This window comes from Hyla sarda, chromosome 9, assembly GCF_029499605.1.
Source record: "Hyla sarda isolate aHylSar1 chromosome 9, aHylSar1.hap1, whole genome shotgun sequence".
Lineage (NCBI taxonomy): Eukaryota > Metazoa > Chordata > Amphibia > Anura > Hylidae > Hyla > Hyla sarda.
In genome coordinates, this window is record NC_079197.1 from 158,011,168 (window position 1) to 158,029,392 (window position 18,225).

The following is an 18,225-nucleotide window of genomic DNA, read 5'->3' on the forward strand; positions in this document are numbered from 1 at the left end:
AGCAGGGAGGGATGATGATCACCGTGATGTGTTCTGTGAATAAAAAAAAAAAGATAATTTGTCATTTACAATTTATAGCGAATATATTCGCAATTTGAGATATTCGCGATAAAAATTCAAAATGCAAATATTCGCACCCAACACTGTCAAGTTGACCAAACTGATTCTGACTGTTGATCAATATATATTAATACTCATATATTTATATGTCATTTCTAATGCTGAAGGAAAAAGCTATCGGTTAAACTATGCACATCTTTCCTGAGCTTGCAATCTACTCGTGACTTAATAACCTTGGAACAACGACAGAAGACCCAAGATGAGATGTTGAGTCAAAATATTTGAGGAAGATGCAAATTGTATAAGAAGGGCAAAGAGTGAGAGGGCTGCATAAATGAACTTTGGCCAAGAAAAATTAATGGACACTAGATATGCTAATATGTACGGACACCAATCAGAATGTAATATGCTAATTATGATGTCATAATTCACCCTCCTTCTTTGTACAATGTAAAAACCAAATTTACTTCCTGTAATAAACAGAACTCCCTGGGGTACCGAGGAGGGAACTCATACCAACCTGGCCTGGTGTGAATTTTCTTATGTCGACACTCGGAAATTAGTACAGCGGTAGTCACTCACAGATTAAGGCCGCACATTAAAGGGGTACTCCGGTGCAAACCTTTTTTCTTTTAAATCAACTGGTGCCAAAAAGTTAAACATATTTGTAAATTACTTCTATTAAAAAATCTTAATCCTTCCAGTACTTATTAGCTGCTGAATGCTTCAGAGGAAATTCCTTTCTTTTTGGAACACTGATGACATCACGAGCACAGTGCTCTCTGCTAAGGGCAGCATGGTGGCTTAGTGGTTAGCACTGCTGCCTCGCAGCGCTGGGGCCTGGGGTTCAAATCCCACTAAGGACAACAATAAATAAAGAGTTATTATTATAATGACGTAAGCAGAGAGAACTGTGCTTGTGATGTCATCAGAGTGAATTCCAAAAAGAAAAGAATTTCCTCTGTAGTATTCAGCAGCTAATAAGTACAGGAAGGAAAAATATTTTTTAATAGAAGTAATTTACAAATCTGTTTAACTTTCTGGCACCAATTGATTTAAAAGAAAAAAGGTTTTCACCGGAGTACCCCTTTAAGGCATCCTTAACAACACCACTAGACAGCAGTCCGTCTCCGAGCGAAATCCACAGAAATAAAAGACGTGTCTTTTCTTTCTACAGACACAGAAATCAGGATTTCTGCCACGGAAATACTCCCATGTGAACAGTGCAGAAGAATCCAATTGAAATCAATGGGACTCTGCTGTAGCGGAATGTCTGGGTGGAATTCCGCATGGACATTCTGCTGTGTATACCCTTACACTCCCAAAAAAATTCTGGTAAAAGCTCTATGGTATATGTTTTTTTGCTATATTAATAAGGAATTATTATTATTGTGTTGCTCCTTTGTGTAGCAGCAGTATGTCGTGATGGGTAGGTTAAAGTGGTCCAGCAGTAAGAGGGAAAAATTTTTTTGCAAATCAACTGGTGCCATATAGTTATACAGATATGTAAATTACTTCTATATAAAAATCTTAATCCTTCCAGTACTTAAACTGCTGTATACTACAGAGAAAGTTGTGTAGTTCTTTTCAGTCTGACTACAGTGCTCTCTGCTGCCACCTCTGTCCCGGTCAGGAATTGTACATAGCTGGAGCAGATCCCCATGGAAAACCTCTCCTGCTCTGGGCAGTTCCTGACTATCGATGAGTGATATTTCATGAATATATGGACGCATATTCATCCTATTCTAGCGAAATTTGCACATTGGCTATGTTCGTTCTCTTTTTTTTTTTTCATTTTCCATGTGAAAATCCGCAATGAAATTTGCGTAGTGTGCATGCGTACTTATATATCACCTAAAAGAAGGGAGGGGTCAGTGTCCAGTCTGGAAGTGACGATATTCGCATAAATATTCGCATAAATTCACATAAAAAAAGGAATATTCATCATTACGAATATATATATATATATATATATATATATATATATATATATATATATCTCACTATATTCTAAATATTTGCAACATCGCGAAGTGTCAATATTCGTGGTAAAAAATTTAATTTTGAATTTTCACGATCAACACTATTCCTGACATGGACAGAGGTGTCAGCAGAGAGCATTGTGGTCAGACTGGAAAGAACTTTTAAGGGGTACTCCTTTTTAAAGGGGTATTTTTTTTTTAGGTCTTTATAAGTCAACTGGTGCCAGAAAGTTCAACAGATTTGTAAATTTCTTCTATTAAAAAATCTTACTCGTTCAGTACTTTTCAGCTGCTGTATGCTACAGAGGAAATTATGTTGTTTTTGAATTTCTTTTTGTCTTTTTTGTCCACAGTGCTCTCTGCTGACACCTCTGTCCATGTCAGGAACTGTCCAGAGCAACATAGGTTTGCTATGGGGATTTTCTCCTGCTCTGGACAATTCCTGATACGGACATCAGCAGAGAGCACTGTGGACAAGACAAAAAGAAATTCAAAAAGCAAAGAATTTCCTCTGTAGCATACAACTGCTAAAAAGTACTGGAAGAGTAAAGATTTTTTATTAGAAATAATTTACAAATCTGTTTAACTTTCTGGCACCAGTTGATAAAAAAAAAAAAAAAGTTTTACACCGGAGTACCCCTTTAAAGGCGGTTCTCCACCCCTAGATTTCTTATCCTCTATCCTCTACGAACGCTGTGTGCTGCACAGAGATTGCCGGGGTCCCATCTGCGAACGCTAAGTGCGGGCGGCGGGACCGTGACATCACATCCACGCCCCTTGTGCCATCACACCACATCCCCTCAATGTGAGTCTATGGAAGGGGGCGTGGCAGCACTAGCAGCGTGACTGCGACGTTACGATCCCGTTGCCCGCTGCAAGCGCTCGGAACAAAATGTTCCGAATGCTGGGGCAGCAGAGTACCCCTTTAAGGTTCCACTGAATAGCATCCAGTGCTTCAAATGTGCTGGTTTCTTAAAGGGGTACTCCGCCCCAGACATCTTATCCCCTATCCAAAGGATAGGGGATAAGATGTCAGATCGCCACGGTGCTGCTGCTGGGGACCCCCGGGATCCCTGCTGCGGCACGCGCTATCATTACAGCACAGAACGAGTTCGCTCTGTGCGTAATGACGGGCGATACAGGGGACGGAGCCGCGTGACGTCATGGCTCCGCCCCTTGTGACATCACGGCCCGTCCCCTTAATGCAAGTCTATGGCAGGGGGTGCGACGACCGCCGCGCCCCCTCCCGTAGACTTGTATTGAAAGGGGCGGGCCGTGACGTCACGAGGGGTGGAGCCGTGACATAACGATGCTCCGGCCCCTGTTTTGCGCGTCATTACGTGCAGAGCGAACTCGCTCTGTGCTGTAATGATAGCGCGGTGCTGCAGCAGGGATCCCGGGGGTCCCCAGCAGCGGGACCGCGGCGATCTGACATCTTATCCCCTATCCTTTGGATAGGGGATAAGATGTCTAGGGGCGGAGTACCCCTTTAAATGTTTTTGTCTTTTTCATGTTTCTTGTTTGAGTTACTTCAGCGTTTAGTATGAGGGGAAGGTTACAGGACTTGTGCTTGGAGAGTTTCTCTGGTGAGTCTTTTGCATATTGAGTTCTGCTGGATCCTAATGCTCTCAGCTTGTTTTCCTAAGTTAGGCCTCATTCACACAACAACAAAACAAACACAACAAAATTTCGGTGTAGAATCCGGCAGAAAAAAATCAGCTTGGAAATGACATTGCCTTCTATGGAGACATTTTCGAGTGGTCCTAGTGCCTGCATGTTTTGCTGGGCGCCCGATACTTGCGAAATGTTGGCCGTGTTTCCCAGCCTGACATTTCGCAAATATTCCGCCAGATAAAAATACCCTAAGCGTTGCCCTCATCTCAGTTAATTTACATCACTGTCTGATGTTTGTCTTTCAGCTGAACCATACTGCAAAACATTACTACAATTCCTGTCATCTAAGGCTTAGTTCACACTGTGGAATTTCTGCTGGAGATCAAGACAGCGGCACTAGGACCGTGCTGACTGCATTGCCGTCCCCATAGATGTCAATGCATTTCTGAGCAGGTCTTCCGAAAGATCCACCCAGAAATGCATTGCTGTCTATTGGGATGGAAATGCAGTCTGTGCGGTCTTAGTGCCGCTGGCTTGATCTCCAGCAGAAATTCTGCCCAAAAATTCCGTAGTGTGAACTTGGCCTAAGGCTAGGTTCAGACTACGGAATTTCCGCCTGCAATTCGGCTTTGAAATTGCAGGCGGAAATTCCGCTTGCTTAAATGTATAGTGCAGTGAAAGGGTTTCCGTTCACAAATTCACACTTCGGAATTTGTGAAGCGGAATTTGTGAACGGGAAATCCGTTTGGAAATTTCCACCTGAAGAATGGCGTTGCTCTTTCTTCAGGCGGAAATACTCGCGGAACACATTGCAGTCTATTGGAGACTGCAGTGTCCGCGCGGTCCTGAATCAGTCAGCGCTGTCCGCACTCGGAATCTCCGGGTGAAAATTTTCTGCCCGGAGATTCCATAGTCTGAACCTAGCCTAATGGTGAGTTATCATTTTGTTCTGAGCAACAAAGGGTTGGGACCAGTTATCTTAGCCAACGGGTTTGAAATGGGCCACGCTCAGGAGTGGAGTCTCACTCAGCACTCTCTAGGTAGGGCCGACTCTGCCTATAGGCAAAGTAACACGGCCTCATGGAGCTGACCGACCAAAACAGGTGTATAGGTAAAAGAGGATTTATTAACCAGAATGCGTTGCATTCTGGTTAATAAATCCTCTTTTACCTATACACCTGTTGTGGTCAGTCAGCGCCATGGAGCCGGGTTCCGTTGAAGCCAATTCTTCTATTGCCATATACTTACCGGAGGGCAGCAGACAACCTACGATTACACGCTGTTATCATTGTTGTGTATGAGGCTACACAACCACCCAGAGTGAGCAGTAAATCAATATATTCTTCCCACCATTGGGTTTTAAATGTTCCTACTCTATGGAGCGCTTATAGGCAAAGTAGGCAGCCGCCTAGAGCGCCCTCTTGATGCTCATGCTGCTCTGCCTGCTGCAATAAAGTTATCCAGCATCCGAAGCACCTACTCATCAAGCAAAACCTACCTCCATCCCAGCCGTACTATAAAAATCAGTTTTTTTCAGCCTGCTGGAAGAGTACAGCGCCACCTCCCAGGCAGACAGGGGCGATCACTAAGGTCAGGTTTGTCCAACATCCTGACGTCGCGCGCGCCTCCATACATCCAGTAGACACCACAAAGGTTGGTCTCAGGAGAGATGATATGGTACAGAGACAGATTGCAGAGGACAGGCATGGGGACAGGCAAGGGTCATTATACAGGATAGCAGGAACAGATTCAGCACATGTAATGGATGCAAGGAACCACAACGACGCCCCGGCACAGAATGTTGGGTGGATCACAGGATGTTGGTCGTGTGCTGGATCTTTGAACAGCAACAAGAGAGTGCGCAGTCCCCTATAGGCCAGACCAGGAAGTGGCACAGCAGGGACACAGCAGTGACCGGTGTAGAGTTGGGCACAGGACACGAACCTCCAGTGGCAGATAGAGACCGTGTGCCGGCCTCATACATCAGCTTTGCCGGGACACCCACGAATGTCAATTCATTGTCAAGTGGAATTATTCCAAATTTTGCACTCCCAGCTAGAACTTCTTATTTGGAATTATTCTTCAAGATACGGTGGAGCATGACCATAAATCATTACGGGACATGGAATGTAGAGAGTAAAATCATTTCTGCATGTATAAATTCTATAAAGGAAGATACATGGATGACTATTAGACATGCCGCCGGTTCCTATCCTGGCGATGAAGGTATCTAATACGATAGAAACCATTATCTTCAGATTGAATTTATGGCTCTGCATCCCCAGCTGTATCCATTCTACTGAACCAGTGAGTACAGGTCTGGTCACACAATCTCACAGAAGCCAATTTCCATGTCTTCACACATAAGTCCCGGGGTGAAGACTGATATCTGGCACTTGGTCTTGCTCTACTAGCTCATGAATACTTGTTCTACTCTATACTGGAAAACGTCATGGAATATTTACGGCCTTATTAATCGTACTGTAAGTGAAGGGGTCACAAGTCCAATGTTGATTTCCATTTTATATATAGTCAGAGGGGGATTTAAAGTATCGAGCTTCATGGTAGCCAATCAGAGCTCAGCGTTCATTTTGACAGACCATTATGGGAAAGAAAAGCTAAGATCTGGTTGGTTCCCATGGGAAAAAAAAAGAGAATATTGCAATAAAGACAGCTTGATCTACATAAAAAGGATGATTGTGTAAAAATATTTCATTACTTTATCTTGTACCAATCCTATGTTATAGACCAGTGTTTCCCAACCAGGTTGCCTTCACCAGTTGCAAAACTACAACTCCCAGCATGCCCGGACATGCTGGGAGTTGTAGCTTTGTAATAGCTGGGGGCACCATGGTGGAGAAAATACAAATTTCAGCTCTGGAGTATAATACAGGATATAACTCAGGATCAGTACAGGATAAGTAATGTAATGTATGTACACAGTGACCTCCCCAGCAGAATAGTGAGTGAAGCTCTGTAGTGTTGCTCGCGAATATTCGCAATTCGAATTTTATTCGCGAATATCGCATATTCGCGAATTCGCGAATATTCGCGAATATAGCGCTATATATTCGTAATTACGAATATTAGTTATTTATTATTTTTTTTTCACAGTACACATCACAGTGATCATCCCTCTCTGCTTCCAGCTTATGTGGTGTAAAGAAGGCTCTAATACTACTGTATGAAACTGGTGTGCGAATATTCGCATATGCGAAAATTTGCATATGCTAATTTTCGTATATGCGAATTGTCGCTTATGTTAATTTTTGTATATGTACATTTTCGCATAGGTTAATTTTCGCACACGTGAATATTCTCATATACGAAAATAAAACGAGGATATTACGAATATGCAAATATTCGCGAATATGACAAATATTCGTCCATATATTCGCGAATATTCCCGAATTCGAATATGGCCTATGCCGCTCAACACTACAGCTCTGGAGTATAATACAGGATATAACTCAGGATCAGTACAGGATAAGTAATGTAATGTATGTACACAGTGACCCCACCAGCAGAATAGTGAGTGCAGCTCTGGAGTATAATACAGGATATAACTCAGGATAAGTACAGGATAAGTAATGTAATGTATGTACACAGTGACCCCACCAGCAGAATAGTGAGTGCAGCTCTGGAGTATAATATAAGGATGTCAATCAGGATCAGTACAGGATAAGTAATGTAATGTATGTACACAGTGATCTCACCAGCAGAATAGTGAGTGCAGCTCTGGAGTATAATATAAGGATATCAATCAGGATTAGTACAGGATAAGTAATGTAATGTATGTACACAGTGATCTCACCAGCAGAATAGTGAGTACAGCTCTGGAGTATAATATAAGGATATCACTCAGGATCAGTACAGGATAAGTCATGTAATGAGTATATGGTGACTCCTCCATCAGAAAAGTAAGTGGAGTATACTACAGGCTATAACTATAGTACAGGGGACCAATGTTCACAGGGGCCTGATCCATTGGACCCCCGGTAATCTCAATAACAGCCTCCTGAACGGGACTCTGAATGCAGCGGCAGTGCACAGACTTAAAGGGGTACTCTGGTGAAAACAAGTGGAAAACAAATGTTTTCAAATCAACTGGTGCAAGAAAGTTAAAAAGATTTGTAAATTTCCTCTATTTAAAAAATCTTAATCCTTACAGTAATTACAAGCTGCTGTATGCTCCACATGAAGTTCTTTTCTTCTTGAATTTCCTTTCTGTCTAACCACAGTGCTCTCTACAGTTTGGGAACTGTTCGGAACAGGAGCAAATCCCCATAGAAAACGTATCCTGCTCTGGACAGCTCCTGACATGGACAGAGGTGTCAGCAGAGAGCACTGTGGTCAGACAGAAAGGAAATTAACAAATTTCTCTGTAGTATATCTGGAGCATACAGTAGCTGATAAGTACTGTAAGTGTTAAGATTTTTATATAGAAGTAATTTACAAATCTGTTTAACTTTCTGGCACTAGTTGATTTGAAAGCATTTTTTCCCCCCCACCGGAGTACCCCTTTAACTGCAGCCCCATTTATAAGTGGTAGATAGAACCAGGACTGTGTTACCAAGCAGAAGTTGCCATATTCAGATGAGATCATGCCCACATGTTGCCAATGGCCACTTGGCTTCGTTGTGGCATTACCAGCAAAGTTGTAAGGTCATTAGCAAGCTGCCGCCACATAGCGAGAATGTTGCCCAGTTGTACATGTTTCTCCAGTATTGATCCAATGCTCCAAATAGGGGCCTTTTATTTATGTATTGTGAACAGTGTCGTGGATAGAAGAAGGGGGGCGCCATAGCAAATACCTAAATGTGTCTCCTATCATAGCGTCTGATTTTGTCCTCCGGGACAGAGTTCAGGTGTTTATTCCCATTGGCCAATAGTGTTGAGCATGAATATTCGTAATGCAAATTTTTATCGCGAATGTCGGCACTTTGCAATTTCGTGAATATTTAGAACATAGTGCTATATAATCGTAATGACGAATATTCATTTTTTTTTCACATGCAAATTTTTATGCAAATTTTCCATGAGAATTTTTGCATGGAACCAAAAGTGAACAAACATAGCGAATATGCGAATTCTCACGAATCGTCAATATATTCGCAAAATCTCGCAAATTCGAATATGGCCCCTGCCGCTCATCACTATTGGACAATACCCCCTCCATGAATTTTCTGACAATGCATTCACTTGGAGACAGGAGTTCTGCACAGTTTCTTACCAATAGTCGAAAGGGAATGAGACCAACCAGGATAGGGGGCTACCTCACTCTAAGGGCTCCATAGCAGCTCCTTGGTCTGTCTTTATGGTATACAGTATCGCTTCTCGGCCTTTTGGCTAAGATCAAGTGTAGTATCTGTTCTTATCAGTTTCATGTCAGTGGCAGTCCACAACGGTGTGGGGCTGGTAGGGATGGGTGCTGCATGGAGGGGACAGGTGTACCAGGACGTTCCGGGGCTGGTTCTGAGGAATCAGCCCGACGGCTGCCCCGATGTGACCTGCTTCCTCCGCGTCTCGCCATGAGGCTGAGAGGGTCTAGAGCCGAGGTACTTTAGTGCCTCGGGGAGTGGTGACCCCGAGGTGCCGAAACTCACTGGGAGTACTGGCTCACTGAGTTGAAGCACGGGCACCATAATCTCTTCACCTTGTGGCACTCACCTCTTGATTCCCGGCCTTCTGGCAAGGATCAGAGACATTTTTATAGATCCGGCTTGATTTCCGGGCAGTATATCTGCACCAGAGATGAGCGAACTTACAGTAAATTTGATTCGTCACGAACTTCTCGGCTCGGCAGTTGATGCCGGCAGTTTTAGTTTTTTTCCTGCATAAATTAGTTCAGCTTTCAGGTGCTCCCGTGGGCTGGAAAAGGTGGATACAGTCCTAGGAGACTCTTTCCTAGGACTGTATCCACCTTTTCCAGCCCACCGGAGCACCTGAAGGCTGAACTAATTTACGCAGGATTAGTCACCAACAGCCGAGCCGAGAAGTTCGTGACGAATTGAATTTACTCTAAGTTCGCTCATCTCTAATCTGCACACATTCACTTATTTATTTATTTTTGTCTCACTGTGTCACTTTTTGTGTGTTGTGTGTCCACAGGATTTATCAGGATGCGGTAGCCCTTTTGGGTGTCCCTCCTGGCGGTCTAGGGGAGGTGTGTGTGGCCATTAGGTTCCGCACCTCCCTGCAAACACCCCGGGTACTCCTGCTCTGGCAGGGTACCTACTGTTATCGGCTCTACAGGCAGATACCTTGGCTAATACCAAGGGAGATGCCGGGAGCATTTGTGGTCCCTTAGTAGGGACATCGAACCTGGAACCTCGCAGGAGGTACCTTTTGGTCCGGAGGTGAAGGGTAAGGTTTGTTGCGGGGGCCTCTCTCCTATCGGAGTAGGGCTTGCGATAGACCGCATCCTCTGTGCATGTTTTTTTAGTGTAACACGTTTGCACTTTTTCTTGCACTTTGAGTGATTCGAGAGCACGTTCCTCGGCTCTTAAAAAAAATAAAAATAGGCCAGTGCTTTCCAAACAGGGTGCCTCCAGCTGTTGCAAAACTACAACTTCCAGCATGCCCGGACAGCCAACAGCTGTCTGGGCATGCTGGGAGTTGTAGTTTTGCAACAGCTGCTGGGAGTTGTAGTTTTGCAACATCTGCAGGCACCCTGATTGGGAAGGGCCTAGACCACTGGTATAGGCCCTTGACTGGGAATGTATCCTGAAACATATCTTGAAGATTCTAGCTGTTCCTATACTTGTAAAATGTAGAATCTGTAATTTGATTCTTTATTATCTGTCAGCCCTGTGATGTACGGACGCTGTCAGGAATGAGAAGATCTATCCACATTGCTTTGTGTGTTTTATCCGGTTGCATCTCGAGATTGTGTAATGCTCTGTGTGCATAGACTGTATCGTTCTCCATCTCCAATGGCTGGCTGTGCTGCTGCCTCCCAGGTGCTGAGCATATGTTTCCAGGCGGTGCCCTGCCAAATACTGCAGCCACACACAGCCAGGAGCTGGATCCCAGAGCTGCCATCATAGAGGCAGAACCCCGACTTACATATCAGGATCCCCCCATACAGACCCCAGGAATATGAGCACCAAAATACAGTGACCCCCCGACTTATGTTGGCCCCGACATATGATCATTTCAACATATGATGGCCTCTCAGAGCCCATCGTATGTTGAAGTCAGCATGGACATATGATGCTGCTGTGTGTCGGGGCCATCGTACAAACAGCTATCTGACAGCGCTGACAACTTCAGTAACTGACAGATAGTTATATAATGTGCCCCGTGTGCCCCGTTCTGCCTCCTGTTACTCACATGCTGTCCTGCTAACTCACGCAGGCTTCCACTGTGAGCTCCGTGTAAGCCCCGCCCCCCCCAGTGCAGCCATAGCCAATAGCCTGCAGCATCTTGCTGCAGGCATCCAATGAGCTGCTCCCCTTCCTTTCCTATAGAGCTGTAGTCGGCAGGATCGTAATGGAGGACATTCTGTCCCCCCTGAAGGTATTTAAAGAACTGTACAGTACTGTATGCGATGTCACACATCACATACAATACATATACACACAATACACCCCATACATCAATGTTTCCCTATCAGTGTGCATCCAGCTGTTGCAAAACTATAACTCCCAGCATGCCCAGACAGTCAATGGCTGTACATGCATGCTGGGAGTTGTAGTTGTGCAACAGCTGGAGGCACCCTGGTTTGTTAAACACTCCCCATACACTCCACATACAATGGTCATTCCAGAACCAATTAGCAGTTTCCCATAGAGATATGTATTCAACATACAATGGTTCCAAGGCCCCAGAACCAATTACCATTTTTACATAGACATATGTACTCGACATATGATGGTTTCAACATATGATGGTTCTCCTGGAACCAATTAATATCATATGTTGAGGGACCACTGTACTACTCTGGTGAAAAACTATTTTTTTTTAAATCAACTGGTGCCAGAAAGTTAAACAGATTTGTAAATTACTTCTATATAAAAATCTTAATCCTTCCAGTACTTATCAGCTGCTGTATGTTCCACAGGAAGTTCTTTTCTTTTTACATTTCTTTCCAGCCTGGCCACAGTGCTCTCTGCTGACACCTCTGTCTGTCTCAGGAACTGTCCAAGGCAGGAGAGGTTTGCTATGGGGAAGTGCTCCTGCTCTGGACAGTTCCTGAGACAGACAGAGGTGTCAGCAGAGAGCACTGTGGTCAGACAGAAAGGAAATAAAAAAAAAAAGAATTTCCCCCGGAGCATACGGCTGCTGATAAGTACTGGAAGGATTAAGATTTTTAAAGAGAATTCATTGTTTAATGTTCTGGCACCAGTTGATTTAAAAAGAAAAAGTGTTTTTTCACTGGAGTACCCCTTTAAGAGCTGATTGTAGGAACTAGTAGTTGGGTGAACAGTAGACCGCACACATTCCAATATGTAATGTAATTAAGTAAGGAGCTCAGTTAATACCCCTTCCTGCTATGAGACGTATGCATATGGAGTGCAACTGGGCATATATATATATATATATATATATATATATATATATATATATATATAAAACCAAAGAATAAGTTGGCCAGCACTATTTGATTCCAAACTATTGTAAAGGCCTGGCTTACAGGTGCAGGCTGCTGGGCTAAATATATAGCAACAGGAGAATACAGCAGCACACTGCTAGCACAAAGATATAGATGAAACATGAGTATATAGATAAAACATGGGTATATAGATAGAACATGAAAAGCTATACAGCTGTAGTGCAATAAATGAAAATATGAAACTATGAAATTATGAGGTACTTAGCTTGCGAATTTGGCGGCCAAATAGTGTGCTGCTGTATTCTCCTGATGCTGTATATTTAGCCCACCAGCCTGCACCTGTAAGCCAGGTCTATACAATAGTTTGGAGTTAATAGTGCTGGCCAACTTATTCTTTGGTTGTATTACACATAAGGGGGAGTGGCTAGCTCCATGTTGGCTCTTGCACCCCACCCACCTCTATTAGGTGTCTATTAGGGGCCTTGGATGTTTCAGACCTTGCATGCCTGCTGTACTGTTCACACAGAGGTATATTCATAGTGTAGGGTCCGTCCCAGAATGAGGTCACCTTACCGTGGTGGGACGGTCCACGCTATTTTTGCAAGCTAAGTACCTCATAATTTCATAGTTTCATATTTTCATTTATTGCACTACAGCTGTATAGCTTTCATGTTCTATCTATATACCCATGTTTTATCTATATACTCATGTTTCATCTATATATTTGTGCTAGCAGTGTGCTGCTGTATTTTCCTGTTGATATATATATATATATATATATATATATATATATATATATATATATACATATATATATATATATATATACATATATATATATATATATATATATATATATATATACTGGATGTCCCAGACCTTACAAGCCTGGTAACCAAATGCTCAGAGGCTGTTCATAGTGTAGGATCCGTTCCAATTAGGTCATCTTATGTTGGTGGGATGGTACACACTATGTGGCCAAATGGTAAGCTAAGTACCAACATTTTTCATTATAGCAAAATAGCATCATTTCATATTTCATCTATATCTTTGTGCTAGCAGTGTGCTACTGTATTCTCCTGCATATATATATATATATATATATATATATATATATATATATATATATGTCCTTCATTCTCACTGTACTCCTGGAAGAAACTGGCTTTCAATCACAGCAACTGACAAGACCGGGATCGCGTTGGTCCTGGCCATATTTACCCCATAGATGCCGTGGTCAGTACTGAGCATGGCATCTATAGGATTAATAGGAAACTGTTGCCAGCATGAAGCCAGCTGATGGCCTCCTGTCTGCCGGGTACGGAAGCCTGTCCAGATCTAGTGAGTAACATATATAAGGCCTCATTCACATTGCCATCTAACTCTGCTATTCTTAGTGTCGTCGGCAATCCATCCAGAAGGATGGGAGTTTAGTGCGAGCACTTATTTTTTTCTCCGCCAAATTCCTGTAAAATTACCAGATCCCAGATGGACCCCATGCAAGTGAATAGGGTCCGTCAGGACCCGATAGTAGCTGTTTGCATCCAACCCATTTTATGGTCTGATTGGCTCAAAAAAAAAAAAAAGCCGATCCCACCCTTAAAAGGGTACTCCACTGGCCAGCGTTTGGAACATTTAGTTCAGAACGCTGTGTGCATGCTGCATGCTGGTGCGCTCCACGCCCCCTCCCATAGACTTGCCTTTAGGGGGCATGGCGTGACATCACGATGGGGCGTGGCCGACCCCCGCAGCGCACACACAGCGTTCGGAACTAAATGTTCTGAACGCTGGCCAGTGGAGTACCCCTTTAACGGCTCGGTTGCGAACGGCAATGTGAACAAGGCCCTAGCTATATTGTCTGTGATATGACAGGTATGCTTCAAAGGGGGTTATCTAGGATTACAACAGAGCTAAGATTGGGTGTGGTTCTGCTGCTCAGTTCCATTGAAGTGAATGGAGCCAAGTTGCAATACCACACACAACCTGAAAACAGGCGTGGTGCTGTTTTAAAACATATTAGCTCTGTTTTTCTATTTCTGGATTACCCTTTATGGTACTATGTAGAAAATAACAGCTAACACATTGTAGTATCAGAATAACATGTACCACGTCACAAACTCAACTTTGCTATGTTAACATGCATGGGGATTAACAATGTATCAGAGAAATGATTGGGTAGGTCATGGCTGTCGTAGAGCCCGGTCTATTAGATGATATCCAGCAGTGTCTCCCAACCAGGGTGCCCCCAACTGGTGCCAAACTACAACTCCCAGCATGCCCGGACAGCCTTTGGCTGTCCGGGCATGCTGGGAGTTGTAGTTTGGCATCAGCTGGAAGCACCCTGGTTGGGAAACACTGATACACAGGGCGTGGCACAGTTATTTTTCCCATTTTCTCTTTTGTGAGAAGCGATTTCGGCATTTGCGCTTGACTGAATTGTGTCGGATTACTTCCAAATATTAACATGCAGATAATATTATTCTCCTCTTTGCCTATTGGGAGTTGGATTAAGAAATGATCTAACAGAGCTGCCGCGCCTGCTGACAAAACAAGCCTGCCGCATCAAGAGCAAACCTGTCTGCTTCACAACACTCGCCGTGCCACCGAACCCACAATCCTGAGAACCAAATATCACACATAATAGGAGCCTCCCAGCTAGAACATGAATGGAACATTAATAGAACATTGCTAATCTGACAGCGGCTCTGTTATAGTAAAGGTCTTTGCAGCAGGCAGTCGGGGGGGGCCCCAATTTTTTAGGTGCAGCACCCTCGCTGTAACCGGCCGGTTCATAGCTATTCTAACCACTATGTGTGTGGCTTTATGGGGCCAAAGAGGAGGAGGCCAAAAAGAAATCTCATGACTTGGTCTATAGCAGACTAGTCATGTACAATATATAATTGTAATGTACACGTGGATGATACAAAGCCATCAGAAGTACGGCCTCTAGTGACCATTTAGTAATCACTAGAGTATTGCAGGAGAAAAAGTGATAACTAAATTGTCACTAGAGGCCAATGAGGAAGACATCGGGAGTGAACTTGGCTCATAGATATTCTCACTACTAAGTGTGTGGTTGCATGGGGCCAAAGAGGAGGAGGCCACAAAGAGGTCTTAAAGGGGTTATCAAGGAAAAAAAAACTTTATTTTATATATCAACTGGCTCCAGAAAGTTAAACAGATTTGTAAATTACTTCTATTAAAAAATCTTAATCCTTTCAGTACTTATGAGCTGCTGAAGTTGAGTTGTTCTTTTCAGTCTAAGTGCTCTCTGATGACACCTGTCTTGGGAACTGCCCAGTTTAGAAGCAAATCCCCATAGCAAACCTCTTCTACTCTGTGCAGTTCCCGAGACAAGCAGAGATGTCAGCAGAGAGCACTGTTGCCAGACAGAAAAGAACAACTCAACTTCAGCAGCTGATAATTATTGAAAGGATTAAGATTTTTTAATAGAAGTAATTTACAAATCTGTTTAACTTTCTGGAGCCAGTTGATATATATATCCTGGAATAAGCGATCTGACTGGTTGCTATGGGTAACTGGGCAACTTTTCCTTTGCACAGGTTTTGATACATTTCACCTATATGTCTAACAAACTTTACATAAATCAATAGTGAATGTGCATGTAAGAAAATTTGATATATATATATATATATATATATATATATATATATATATATATATTATATATTATCAGAGTACTTCACTTTTCAGGCTCATTTTCTGCATCCCTGTACCTACTCAACCATGTATCAACTGTGTAAGACATTACACAGTTGATACATGGTTGAGTAGGTACAGGGATGGAGAAGAAACAGCTGACTGATGTATCAGGTTACATCTGCCTATAGAAGTCTATAGAAAGGGGTTTCTGAGGGTGTATTCTAAAGATCAAGGGGAACAGTGCAATAGCAAAAATTAGTTTTAAAGGGTACCTCTCATCAAATAAACTTTTGATATATTTTAGATTAATGGATGTTGAATAACTTTCCAATAGCATGTTAATGAAAAATATGCTTCTTTCTATTGTATTTTTCCCGATCAGTCCTGTCAGCAAGCATTTCTGACTCATGCTGGAGTCCTAAACACTCAGAGCTGCCAGCCTGCTTTGTTCACAGCCAAACAGGCTGTGAACAAAGCAGGCTGGCAGCTCTGAGTGTTCTCCTTTGTGAAAAAAGCAGACTGGCAGCACGTAGTGTTTAGGACTCCAGTATGAGTCTGAAATGCTTGCTGCCAGGACTGGTAGGGAGACCCCTAGTGGTCATTTCTTCAAAGTGGAAAATTAAATAGAAAGAAACATATTTTTTAATAACATGCAATTGTAAAGTTATTCTGCATACATTAATCTATAACATATCAAAAGTTTTTTTGATGAGAGGTACCCTTTAATGAGAGTGGCCATTTAAAGCATTATCTTTACCAAAACTGTCTAGCTGCGGGCACAGCTTAGGCCCTACATTGCAAAGTTCATGCGAGCCGAACCTGGCAATGTTCACAAGTTCTACGAGTCGCGTACCCCCGAAGTTCAGATCAAATCTGGGTTCAGGAGACCTGACGTGTTTTGGTCTTTAGACCTTAATCATATACCCAATAGAACAGGGACAATTAAACTTACAGACGGAAGGGAAAACAAGTGAAAATGTCTTGTACAAGTCATATAATGGCCCAAAACAGTGCTACTGCTCACGTACACACACAGAGATCCTGAAAAGTTACCTGGAAATGGAGGTAAGCTTTAGGTTATCGCTGCGGGAATAGCTCTTTAAATAACGTCTCATCAGCACCTTCATATATAGAAGCACCTTGCTGCAGTGGAGAGGAAGACAACACAGATGGTGAAACTTTCACTTATCTAATGTATAATTCTCTGCTCATTAATACAAAACAGCGGCGATAACAACAATTTTCCCATCACATATGGATTGTTAAGAAAAGGGAAAAAAAAAAAAAGAATGAGTGATGACAGATTCCCTAACCATAATAAATTTGTACAGATGTTAAGCAAAATGTTTCTAAATTAAATGTATCACCTATATAAATATTTTTTTTAATTAATTCAGAATGGAAAACATATTTTTAAAAAATTTCTGTAAATGTTTAGTAATTTGATCTTCAGTACATCAACATGGGGGCAGCCATCTTGCCTGAGTTGGTTTTCTCTGATAACAGCAGTTCAGAAATTTGCTTTACGGCAGTTATAGTGAAGCGCCCCAATACCGTCTCCCAGCTGCTATAGAGTCAAGTTGTACAGTGGCTGAGGCGTTAATGGGGTACTCCACTAATTTAAAACTTTTCCAAGCATAAGGGGATAAGTGTCCCAGAGGTTGGACTCCCCCCACCCCCCTCCACAATCTCCAGAATGGGAATGGGGTGCCGTTTCTACCTCTGCATGGAGCTAAATGTCGACATGCCCTCCATGAATTTGTTATGGGAGAACCTGAGATGCATCAGCGCTTTTTGTGTATGTCCCAGCATTGGTAAAAGCTGGAACTCCTGTGATTTTGTTAAGGGTCCCTGTATGTATATATATATATAGAGAGAGAGAGAGAGAGAGAGAGAGAGAGAGAGAGAGAGAGAGAGAGAGAGAGAGAGAACAGTGATGGAGGTAAGTAGTGATGCTTTTCACCACCACTTAACTCCTGTGGAATCTCAACTTTATTAGTCCCTAAATAGGCAGTACACTTCTAACAAACGTCAAAAAAATCTATAGTGCAAATAAATGTGAAAAAATTTAAGTAAATGTTAGAATGTAAAATGTCTCTTTCTCCACTTATCGGCCCCTTTTTCTGCACCCATGTTCCTAATAAACTCATCTTTTACTCTACATCAACTGAGTGAAACATTCTGGAGAAAAAACAGCTGATGATGTATCAGGTCACAGCTGCCTATACAAGTCTATGGAGAGGGGTTTCTGAGGATGTACTATAGAGATATAAGGGAACAGGATCTCCTTTTTGTGTCTGTGCCAACATGTCAGCTAGTCTACACCAGTGTTTTCCAACCAGTGTGCCT

General features: G+C 42.7%; 1 pseudogene; it reads left to right on the forward strand.

The window, feature by feature from the left end:
* The first annotated feature begins 8,985 nt into the window (after nt 1-8,985).
* LOC130292076 (U2 spliceosomal RNA) lies at nt 8,986-9,121 on the forward strand (annotated as a pseudogene).
* Nucleotides 9,122-18,225: the final 9,104 nt, after the last annotated feature.